Genomic DNA, 11,141 nt, shown 5'->3' on the forward strand with positions numbered 1-11,141 from the left:
ACACCAGGGAGGGTGCAAAATCAACACATCTGGCCTCGGTGTCCTTAGATGTTCCCCACAGGGCAGGGAAATCATCATCTCCCGGCCCGTTTGGCCCCCTTCCACCTGGCACTCTCCGTTCTCTCCACACGCCTCTCCAGACCACCCCAGCTCTGTTTCCAAGGAAGAGGGAAATTACCCCAGCTTGTTTTGTTTATTCCCGGTCTCCGTACCAGGAGCCCCGAGGGGCCCGCAGCAGGGCAGCCAGGGGTTGGGGGCGAGGGGCTCCAGGCCTGCCTCCAACCCACCCTGCCTTTCCTTTACTGAACGAGGGATCTTGGCCTCTACCTGAGCCAGAACCTGCCTTTTACAAATAAGGAGGTTGACCCCAAAAGGGGAGATCACCTGCTGAAGATGGCCCAGTAAATAAATAAAAAGTTTAAAAAAGGTTGCCCAGTAAGTAAATTTGTGCTGGGCCGGAACCCCTGGCCTGGCTTTGGATCCAGAGCTATTTGTATAACTTCTCACACCCCAGCAGGGTCTCAGAATGAAACTGTGCTGTGAAATGAGGTGTCTGGGATTTAATTCAAAAAGACTCCAGGACGAAAAGGAGGGGAGGGTTAGGGGCTAGATGAAAAGATTGAGGCAAGATGTGGGTGGTGTTTCAAAGCTGGGTGACTGAGAATAGATAGATGTATATATATATATATAACTGAGTCACTTTGCTATACACCTGAAATTAACGTGACACTGTTAATCAACTATACTCCAATTAAAAAAAAAAAACAAAAAACTGGGTGACTGAAAGGTCGGAGTTCACAGGGCTTAGTCCCACTGATCCCCTGAGGCCTTGGGGTCTGGCCAGAGCCACAGAACTGCAGACCCCTGTGATGGGTGCAGGTACATACCTACCTTGGAGCCCTGAGGTAGCGGTAGGGGCAGAAACCAGTCACTAGCGAGAAAACAGTGACCAGCCCTGTCTGACCATGTAGCAGACAGCACTGCTTATAGTTCCTGGGCTCCCGTCCTTACTAGGTACCCCCTAAAAGCAAGCTTTTTTTTTTAGTTTGCCAGTTGTGAATAAATATTATGAAAGATTGCAGTGCAATCAGTTAAATGGAGACAACCCTGCTGTCCATTTCTGATGACTACACTACATTTCCCAGAAGGAAATTTCAAAGTGAAAACCTTAGAAATCCACTTCCCAAATGAGGGACCCCGCACAAAAGTTCATGGAAATGGATGAAATTGTCCCCTTTTGTCCAAACCTCGACTTCTTTTCTCTCCGGATGCTCTATTCAACACCAGGTAATGTCCACTGTTGGGGCTGACCAAGATTCTGTGCTTGACCAAACTTTAGTCACGTTCTCTTGAACCCTCTCCCTAACAAGGAACAGAGGCTGAGTTAGAAGCCCATGTTTCTCTGTAAGTGGAAAGCCACCATGTTTGAGAACATAGGCTTCTTGGGACTTCCCTGGGGATCTGGTGGCTGAGACTCTGCATTCCCAATGCTGGGGTCCTGGGTTACATCCCTGGTCAGGGAACTAGATCCCATATGCCACACCTAAGAATGAAGATGGAAGATCTTGACTGCCACAACTAAGACCCGGTGCAGCCAAATTAATTAATTTTTTAAAAAAAGCATTAGTTAAAAAAAAATAAACACGGGGGCTTGTTGATTGACTGAAACTGTCTTCATATTCCTGTGGACCACACGCTTCTATGGCCCAAGTACTGTCTGTCTTCACTGATGATATCTTACCCAAAACTCTAGAGCTAACACAGCCCCTCCTGGGGTTCCTGGAATCTGTTCAAATTAGCCTACCTAAGGGGAAGCCCTAGGGCAAAACAGAACTCAAATTTCTGATGCACGATGGTCCACTTTTTTCACTTGCTCTGAAGAAGTCAAAAAGCAGCTAAATTATTCAAACTATTGAAGTTCTTCAACTATGTTTTCGGAAAATATTTTCTGATCCAGTAAACCCCATAGACCCCTTCACAGTGCCCGAGTCCCCCCTCCCAGCTCTCTCTGACATCTGTCCTTCTCCCCAAAATGTCCTTCACCAGCGGCGGACTTGGATTTGATCCCTGGTCCAGGAAGATTCCACATGCCATGAGGCAAATAAGCCCATGTGTCACAACTACCAAAGCCTGTGTGCTGAGAGCCCAGACCCCACAAGAGAAGCCACGGCAATGAGAAGCCTGTGCACCACGAAGAGAGAGTAGCCACCGCTCGCCACAACTAGAGAAAGTCTATGCATAGCAAGGAATACCCAGGGCAGCCAAAAATAAATAAACTTTTTTTTTTTTTTTAAATTTTCCTGATCTGCTGAATGAAAAGAGATTTACTGAAGAACTGAAGACTGTCCTGGGAGCACACTCTCCAGATTCCCCAACTGATGTCAACCTATCCCCCTACCAGTTGACCCTAGGGATGCTGCCCTTTGGTTTGGAAGGCCAAAGGGAACCCCATTTCTGAAGACTCTCAAGAGTCTCAGACGACCCTGATTCTCAAGGGAGAATGAGGGAAGTAAGAGAAAAGTCATCAGAAGCCATCCCACCAAAAGGGAGGGGTCCTGTATTCAAAATTGTAAACAGCAAAGAGATGAGCTGTGGCTGCCCATCTAATTGATGGCCATCTCCATCAATTAGAAACAGCCCAGTAAGAGCACCCAGGGCTGGATCTGACCTCCCTAACGGCCTCTGCTCTGACCACAAGCTTTGTAAACGGCCTCAGGCCAGAGCTCCATGACACATTACAGAGAAATAGTATTAACAGGCAAAATGCAAACTTGTCTGACTCCAGGCATTAGCCCAGCATTATGAAGATGGTATTTCCAGAAAATTGCAAGCTTAGGGCACTGCAGTTAAAACAGCTAGAAGGACCTGAAAATTTTAATCTATGGCAAGCTCCAAAATCATGGTTCCCTCCTTCTGAAATTGTAAGAAAGAAGGGCTTGAGTCTACAAGTGGCCAGACCTCAAGAAGAGGGGAAAGCTATCCCTTAAGATAGAAATGGATCTTTCCATGCCCCTGCCTAGGATTCCCCAATAGCACTGAAAGCCAGAAGGTCTTGAGGGCCCCTGACTGATAATCCAAGATTTACTAGAAAGGAAATGCTCAGCCCCTACTTCTAATCCATGCACAACTCCCATTTGGGCCATCAAAACCCGCAATGGGCAAGGAGGTTAGTTAGTCCAGATCTGAGATTTCTTAAAATTGTCAAACTCAGATATGCCCTGATGCCTAGTCCTAGCACTATCCCATCTGCTGTTCCTCCCAACACCCAATACTTTTCAGCCCTCAACTTGTGTTCTGTCTTGTTTAGGATTCCCCTTTATAAGGAATCCAGTACATGTTGCCTTTACCTGGGATAACCAATCACACACCTGGACTGTTCTGCCCCAGGGATTACTGGGGCTCCCACTTCCTTCTTATACATCCTGAATGTCATTTCCAGGGACTTAAAATTCCCAGGAGACTCCACCATAATCCAACAGGCAGATGACCTCCTATGTTCTGGCAGTCATGACAACCCCTTTTGGACACTGAAGACCTTTCGAAGGCATTCGCAAGAAAGGGCCGCGAGGAGGCTAGAGACGAATTTCAGCTATGCTCTCTGTGTGTCTGCTATCTGGGTCATGATGTTTCAGCTGCAGGGAAAACCATCTCCCCAGACTCTGCTATTCACCATTTTTCCTCTCCCTGAAAAAAAAAAAGGACAACTGACAGGGTTTGGGGGTCCTGTGGGATATTATAGGCCATGGAAACCTCATTTTTTTTAAGTATCTTTATTTATTTTTAAATTATTTTTGGCCGTGCTGGGTCTTGGCTGCCGCATGGGCTTTCTCTAGTTGCGGCGAGCAGGGCAGGGCTCCTCTCTGGTTGTGGTGTGCAGGCTTCTCGTGATGGGGGCTTCTCTTGTGGCAGAGCACAGGCTGCACGGCAAGCAGGCTTCAGCAGTTGCAGCACACTTAGTTGTTCCGAGGCATGTGGCATCTCTCCGGACCAGGGATCGACCCTCTGTCCCCCGCATTGGCGGCGGATTCTTAACCACTGGACTACCAGGGAAATCCCGTAATTTCTCTATGATTGCCTCACCCCTCTATTCCATGACTGGGAGGCACCCCCAGTCCCAGTAGTTCAGAACCCCCTTTCCAAAGATGCTTTCCAAGAACCTTAAGGGCTCTCTGCTTTCACTTCCTACCTGTGAACTTTCCAAGGACTCCCTGCCTCTTGTCTGTGCATAAATGAGAGGGTCATGCCCTCAGAGTGTTATCCTAGAAGTGTAATGGACACCCAAGACCTCTGGGATATTATAGTTTGACCTTTGACCCAGCAGCTACGGCATAGCCCCCATGCCTGTGAGCCATGGCTACAACCACCACACTTGTCTGAGCTACCCCCGATTTAGTATTAGGTCATCTGCCTGATATATATGTCCCCTGTGCTCCGTCACCTAATGAAAATACACAGTACTTTTCTTCATCTTGACTTAGCTCTCATGAAAGCTACTCTCTCCCTACTACTCTCTCTTCTCACGTTAGTATACATCCAAGTCAAAGCCTTAACCCTGCTCTCTTGCTTCCTTTATCCACTGATGGATTGTGTCATTAACACTAGATCATTGTTCTGTCCTAGGCTAGATTTATCAGAAAAGCCCCTCCCCCAAGTTGACCTCATTCTTCAGGTCAGTGGCTCCTACCTCTGGAAGGAAGATGAGGCCTTCCGGGCTGCACAGGCCATCACTGATCAACATAAACCTCTAGAATATCGAGGCTTGCCAAACATCAGTTCAGCCCACATAGCTGAGTTAATTGCTCTTACCTGGGCTTGCCTAAGAGCAGAAGGAATGAAGGTTAACATCTATGCTGATAGCCACTACAACTTGGGTTAGTGTTTGATTTTGGTATATGCTAGAAACAGAAGATTCATGACAGTAGCTGGTACCCTAGTCAAAAATGGGCCCCAAATAGCAGAACTTCTAAAGGTATTGTTATTACCCCAGCAGAGCATGACAGTTAAAACTGAAAGACATAGCATACAAAAATCCAGATAAAGTACAATAAATACAATAAATTAGCAGCATCTTCCCCAACCACCAAAAAAATCTAAGCAGTTTCCATGCTTTGGAATGGTGCCCCCTGCATCCCTCTTTGAGGCCCTAGACCCCAGGGGGATTATTCACCTTCCCTCAAGGAACAGCACTAATTTAGAAGGACTCCTGGGACTTCCCTGGTGGTCCTGTGGCTAAGACTCCATGCTCCCAACGCAGGGGGTCTGGGTTCGATCCCTGGTTGGGTAACTAGATTCCACATGCCACAAGTGATCCTGCATGTCGCAACAAAAATTGAAGATCCCTCCTGCTGCAAGTCAGACCCAGCGCAGCCAAATTAATTAGCTTTTAAAAAAGAATGACTCCTAAGAAAATCATAAAAGAGGTCCACATGACCCAGATAACAGCTTCAGACTCAGAAAGAATTTGGATGGGAAAAAAGCTGTCTGTTCAAGCCATTCAGATGGACTTTGGAATCACCAAGATGTCTGCTTCATATCCCTTAAGTATTAATATCTCTCTCGAGTCATTGCATGTGGTTTACACAACATGACTCATACAGAAAGGACAAGATGCAGGATATATTAGGTAAAAAGTAGTTTGGACCGTTTGGCTTTTATTTGGCTCAAGCAGTTCACTTGCCTCAATTGCCAGAAATATAAGTAAAAGTGGGGCAAGAAGGGAGGCAGCTCCCCCTCAGGCCTTTCTTTACCGGGAAGTAGATTTTATCCAGTTACCAAAAGCACGAGGCTACCAGTGTGTTCTCACCACTGTCTGCCTGTTTTCTAAATGGGAAGAGGCTTTCCCCTGCCCAAATGCCTCAGCAACATCAGTTGCCAAAGGGTTCCTGCAACAAATCTTCCCTACCTGTGGCATCCCGTCTACCATCTCTAGCAACAGGGGATCACATTTCACTGGTAAAATTATACAGAGAATGGAAAAGGCAACACAATAGTCAGAGACTCCACTGTCCTTAGCATCCTCAGCCATCAAGTGCCACAGAAAGAGCATAGAAATACCATCCTCAAGGCAGACTGGCTCCACTGTCCAAAGGACCAGGCTTACTCGGGCACAAGCCCTGTCCCTTGTTCTCAGGACTCTCACATCGTCACCCCTATCTTCAGGCAAGCTATCTCCCTTTTTAAAAAAATATTTATTATTTTTTAATTATTTATTTATTCAATGGTGCCGGGACTCAGTTACAACACGTGGTTTCTTGAGTTGCGGCAATATCTTTCAGTTGTGGCATGTGGGATCCTTAGCTGTGAGGCATGTGGGATCTAGTTTCCTGACCAGAGATTGAACCCAGGCCCCCTTCACTGGGAGCGCAGAGTCCTAGCCACTGGACCACCAGGGAAGTCCCAAACTATCCCCTTACGAAACAATCACAGGAAGGCTTTGGGGACGCCTTATTCATCTTGACTAGTGGAAGATTCTAGCTTTATTCAATGTGACATCCTTAGATACTGTCAAGAATCAACAAAACACACTTGATCCTAAATCAACAAGTCAAGGTTCCGTTGACTGCCTTCCCTTTAGAACTTCCTGATTATCCTTCACGTGACTACAATAAGCAGTCTAGTCTTCTAGAAATGCCACTGTCAAAAAAACCAATCTCGAGCCTAGAAGTCTCAGGATTATTACACCATTTTACTCATCGCTAACACTGCTGTCAAATCACTGGGTGTTCAACACTAGAGTTGTGTTTCATAACTAAAGAAATACAAGAGTCACATATAAGCAGCTCATATAACTCAACATCAAAAACACAAACAGGGATTCCCTGGTGGCTCACAGGTTAAAGCGTCTGCCTGCAATGTGGGAGACCTGGGTTCGATCCCTGGGTCGGGAAGATCCCCTGCAGAAGGAGATGGCAATATTGTAAAGTAATTAGCCTCCAACTAATAAAAATAAATGAAAAAAATAAAATAAAGTGAAAACACAACCTGATTTCTTTTTTAGTGGACAGAAGAACTGAATAGATATTTCTTCCAAAGAGGAAAGGCAGATGGCCAATAGACACATGAAAAGATGCTCAGTATTGCTAATCATCAGGGAAATGTAAACCAAAATCACAATGAAAAGGACTTCCCTGGTGGTCCAGTGGACAAGAATCCACCTGCCCAATGCAAGGGACACAAGTTCGATCCCTGGTCTGGGAAGATTCCACATGCCAAGGGCAATTAAGCCCACGATCCACAACTACTGAGCTCGCATTCTAGAACCTGCAAGCCACAACTAATGAGCCGCTATGTCGCAAGTGCTGAAGTCCATGTGCCGAGAGCCCGTGCTCTGCAACAAGAGAAGCCACTACAGTGAGAAGCCCACGCACCACAACTCAAGAAAAGTCTGAGCAGCAACGAAGACCCAGCATGGCCAAAAATAAATTTTTAACAGACAATGAAAAAAACAAGGGAGGAGTTCCCCGATGGTTCAGTGGTTAGGACTCAGCACTTTCACTGCCAGGGCCTGGGTACAACTACTGATCAGGGAGCTATGATCCCACAAGCCATGTGACACAGCCAAAAAGAAAAAAAAGGGTGAGAAAACCACAAGGAGGTATCACCGCACACTGGTCAGAATGACTGTCATCAGAAAGAACACCGGGAACAAATGTTGGCAAGGATGCAGAGAAAAGGGAACGCTTGCACACTGTTGGGGGAAATGGAAATTGGTACAGCCATTATGAAAAATGGAATGGAGGTTTCTCAAAAGTCTAAAAATAGAACTACCATATGACCCAGCAATTCCACTCCTGGGTATATATACCTGAAAAAAAATACTTATTTGAAAAGATATGTGCACCCCAACGTTCACAGCAGCATTTTTTTTACAATAGCCAAAGATAGGGAAGCAACCTAGATGTCTATCAACTGATGAATGGATAAAGAAAATGTGATATATATATTTAATAGAATGCCACTGGGCCATAAGAAAGGATGAAATTTTGCTATTTCAGCAACATGGATGGATTTGGAGGGTATTATGCTAAGCGAAATAAATCAGACAAAGACAAACACTGTATATCACTCACATGTGAAATCTAAAAAAAATACAACAAACTGGTGATATAACAAAAAGGATGCAAATTCACAGATAAAGAGAACAAATTAGTGGTTATGGGGCAGGGGGAGAGGAAAGGGGGAAGGGCAATATACAGGTAGGGGTACACACTATTAGCTATCAAATAAGCTGCAAGGATATACTGTACAACATAAAACCCCCAAGCCACTACAGGAACTCTGCACATCCCTCATACAAGTGTAAATGATCCCATTGCCCCTCCCAGACTATTTGCTGAGACCCAGATCAACCACAGGAGGACAACCTTCAAACAAACCCTTTCCCCACCCAAATTTAGCATCCTTTGGTTACCTTCAGCCATCAGATAACTATCTCTATAGCCCCTACCTAACTCCAGATGATTCTTATTTTGTCCATGGAACCCATGCTTATTGGCTGTTACCTTCCATCTGGGCCAGATACTGTTACCTTGACAATCTCACCCATCCCCTCATCTTACTCTATTTCTCACCATCTCCTTCCTCTCTTAAACTATCTCTAAAACAGTCATCATTCCTTCAGTTTCATTTCCTCCCACTATAGGAACAAAAGGTATTCCAGACATCATCTACATCACCATCTACAGATATTCTTGTAGATGATCTTGGTTCCTGGGGAGCAATTTAGAAAAAAAGTTATAGAATTGGGCCTACATTCATTCCATCCACGACCTCAGTACTATTTGGGAGCAAAGGTTTGCCACCTTTTGGGTACCATTCTCAGGAATCTATCATCTGGCTCAAGAGGTTAGACTCAACAACAGAACCTGCTCATTGCTGAAGCAATTCAACTTGTCCTCAGATAACATCTCCACTGGCCTCAAATCAGTGACTCACCAAGGATGAGAAACCCAGCACGCTGTTCTCCATAACTGCATCAGCCTTGATATGATCCAAGAAGGTGGCATGTGCACAGTGGTCAGAAGCAACTGCTGCATCTTTGTTCTTGGCAATCTACATGAAATCTCTGCCTTAACCAGGAAGGTTCGAGACATGAATGAAGAAGTGCATGCATCACTTCCATCACCACCCAACGGAGGAAGGACAACAGGTCTGGGGACTTCTTCTGGAGGATCCCTGAAGGTCTACGAAGTTGGGCACAGGACCAATTCGGCCTCTAGTCTTCATCTTTCTATTTATCTTCAAGGTATTCCTCTCATCAAATGCCTGGATCTCACAGCACAGCAATTATCAACCCTCATCAAGTCTCAACAGATGATTCAGCTGGTTCTAAATGAATAAAAAGCAACCAAATGAGAAATGAATGTATTAATATATTGATCAGAGGAAAGAAGAATGCCTCTCCTTCCCTTGAACAAGAGGGGAAACTGACAAAGACTCTCTGCTTAACCCAACTCTCTGCTTAGTCAGGCTCCTTTGACTATTCCCCCCATCAAGGCCCATCCCTATACTTGAATCCAGTTTTAGCAAGAATCTTGCTAAGTCAGTTTACCTGAATACCCTACCCTTGACACCTGATCAAACTGAGCATCCCCACTCTACCCTGGGGATATGTGATCACCCTCACCTACCTTCAACCAGAATGGCCCCCGAAGACTTGATAACTCTTCTTAGTAATTTTCCATCCACCAAAGCTGCCCCACCCCGCCACTTGCTCCTTGGCAGTAAATCCCTACTTGTTCTGGTTGTATTTTGAATCAGGCCCAGTTCTATATCCAAGTCTCTATTGCAATCTTTTTTTTTTTTTTTAAATAAAATCTATCTTGGCCATTTTAACTTCTGCCTGTTCTCTTTAACAGTGCTCTTTTCTGGACTTCCCTGGTAATGCAACGGATAAGAATCCACCTGCCAATGCAGGAAACATGGGTTCAATCCCTGGTCCGGAAAGATTTCACATGCTGCTGAGAAATGGAGTATTTCCCTGCCATATCAGTAAACAAGGATGTCCCAGCCATCAGCGATTCTGTCCCTCCAAATGTTAATTTCTGAGCTACAAGGGCACCCAGGAAGAACAGTACCTATAATCTGGCAGCCCTTAGGCTGCAGTCACTCCCTATGGTGAGCCTTGAGGAACTAAGGATATTGACTCCCAGATAGCTGAGATGCATCTGAAAGGAAAGATTTCAGTGACCCTAGACTCTTACATCCTCCTCTACAGAGAAAAGTGCTAAATTCCTTAAGTTGAAATATCTGGTTTGACTTAATTAACAATAATCTTTAGATGGTCAGACCACCTGCCCTGTTGCAAACTTCTATATAACCTGATCCCGCCCCCCCACCCCACACACACACCCTCACACCACCCCCCTTCTCAAACCTGTTCTCTCAGGGTCACTTGAGATGCTGTCTCCCAGGCTTTAAGTCCTAAAAATGCCCACCAAATAAAACATAACTCTCAACTTTCAGGCTGTGACTATTTTTTAAGTCGACACTGCGGAGCAACTAAGCCAGTCTGCCACAACTACTGACCCTGAGTGCTGCAACAACTGAAGCCTGCATGCTCAAGGCCCAGGAGCCACAACTACTGAGCCCTGCTGCAACTACTGAAGCCCATGCACCTAGAACCTGTGCTCTGCAATAACAGAAGCCACTGCAATGCGAAGCCTGTGCACCAAAACTGGAGAGTAGCCCCCACCCCCCTCCCCACCCTCCTCGCAAAAAATAGAGAAAGCCAAGCAACAAGGATGCCCCAGCGCAACCCAAAAAATAAATTTAAAAAAAAGATTAACCCCTCCCAATCCAATCTGAAGTGAAAACAAGGCCATTTAAAAAAGGAAAAAAAAAAACAAAACAGTGCTCTTTGTCTTCACCTGGCAGGTCAGTGAACAGGGCTTTTCTGAAGCCCTGCCAGATCTCTGCGGATTTCCAGGTTGGGAGGTCTGCCGGCGACCCGGAGGGCTTACTCTACCGAAACCTGCCCTCAGGTAAAGCTCCCATTTCCGGGGCTGAGAGGCCGCTCCCGCAAGGCCTCCTCCCTACTGCCCTCCCGCAGGCGACATCACCTCCTGACCTGACGCCAGTCGTCTGGTCAGGACTTCCCTTGGTCTGGAAGGTTACCTTTGTGAACCTTCCACACCAGGCCT

This window comes from Dama dama, chromosome 4 (assembly GCF_033118175.1).
Source record: "Dama dama isolate Ldn47 chromosome 4, ASM3311817v1, whole genome shotgun sequence".
Lineage (NCBI taxonomy): Eukaryota > Metazoa > Chordata > Mammalia > Artiodactyla > Cervidae > Dama > Dama dama.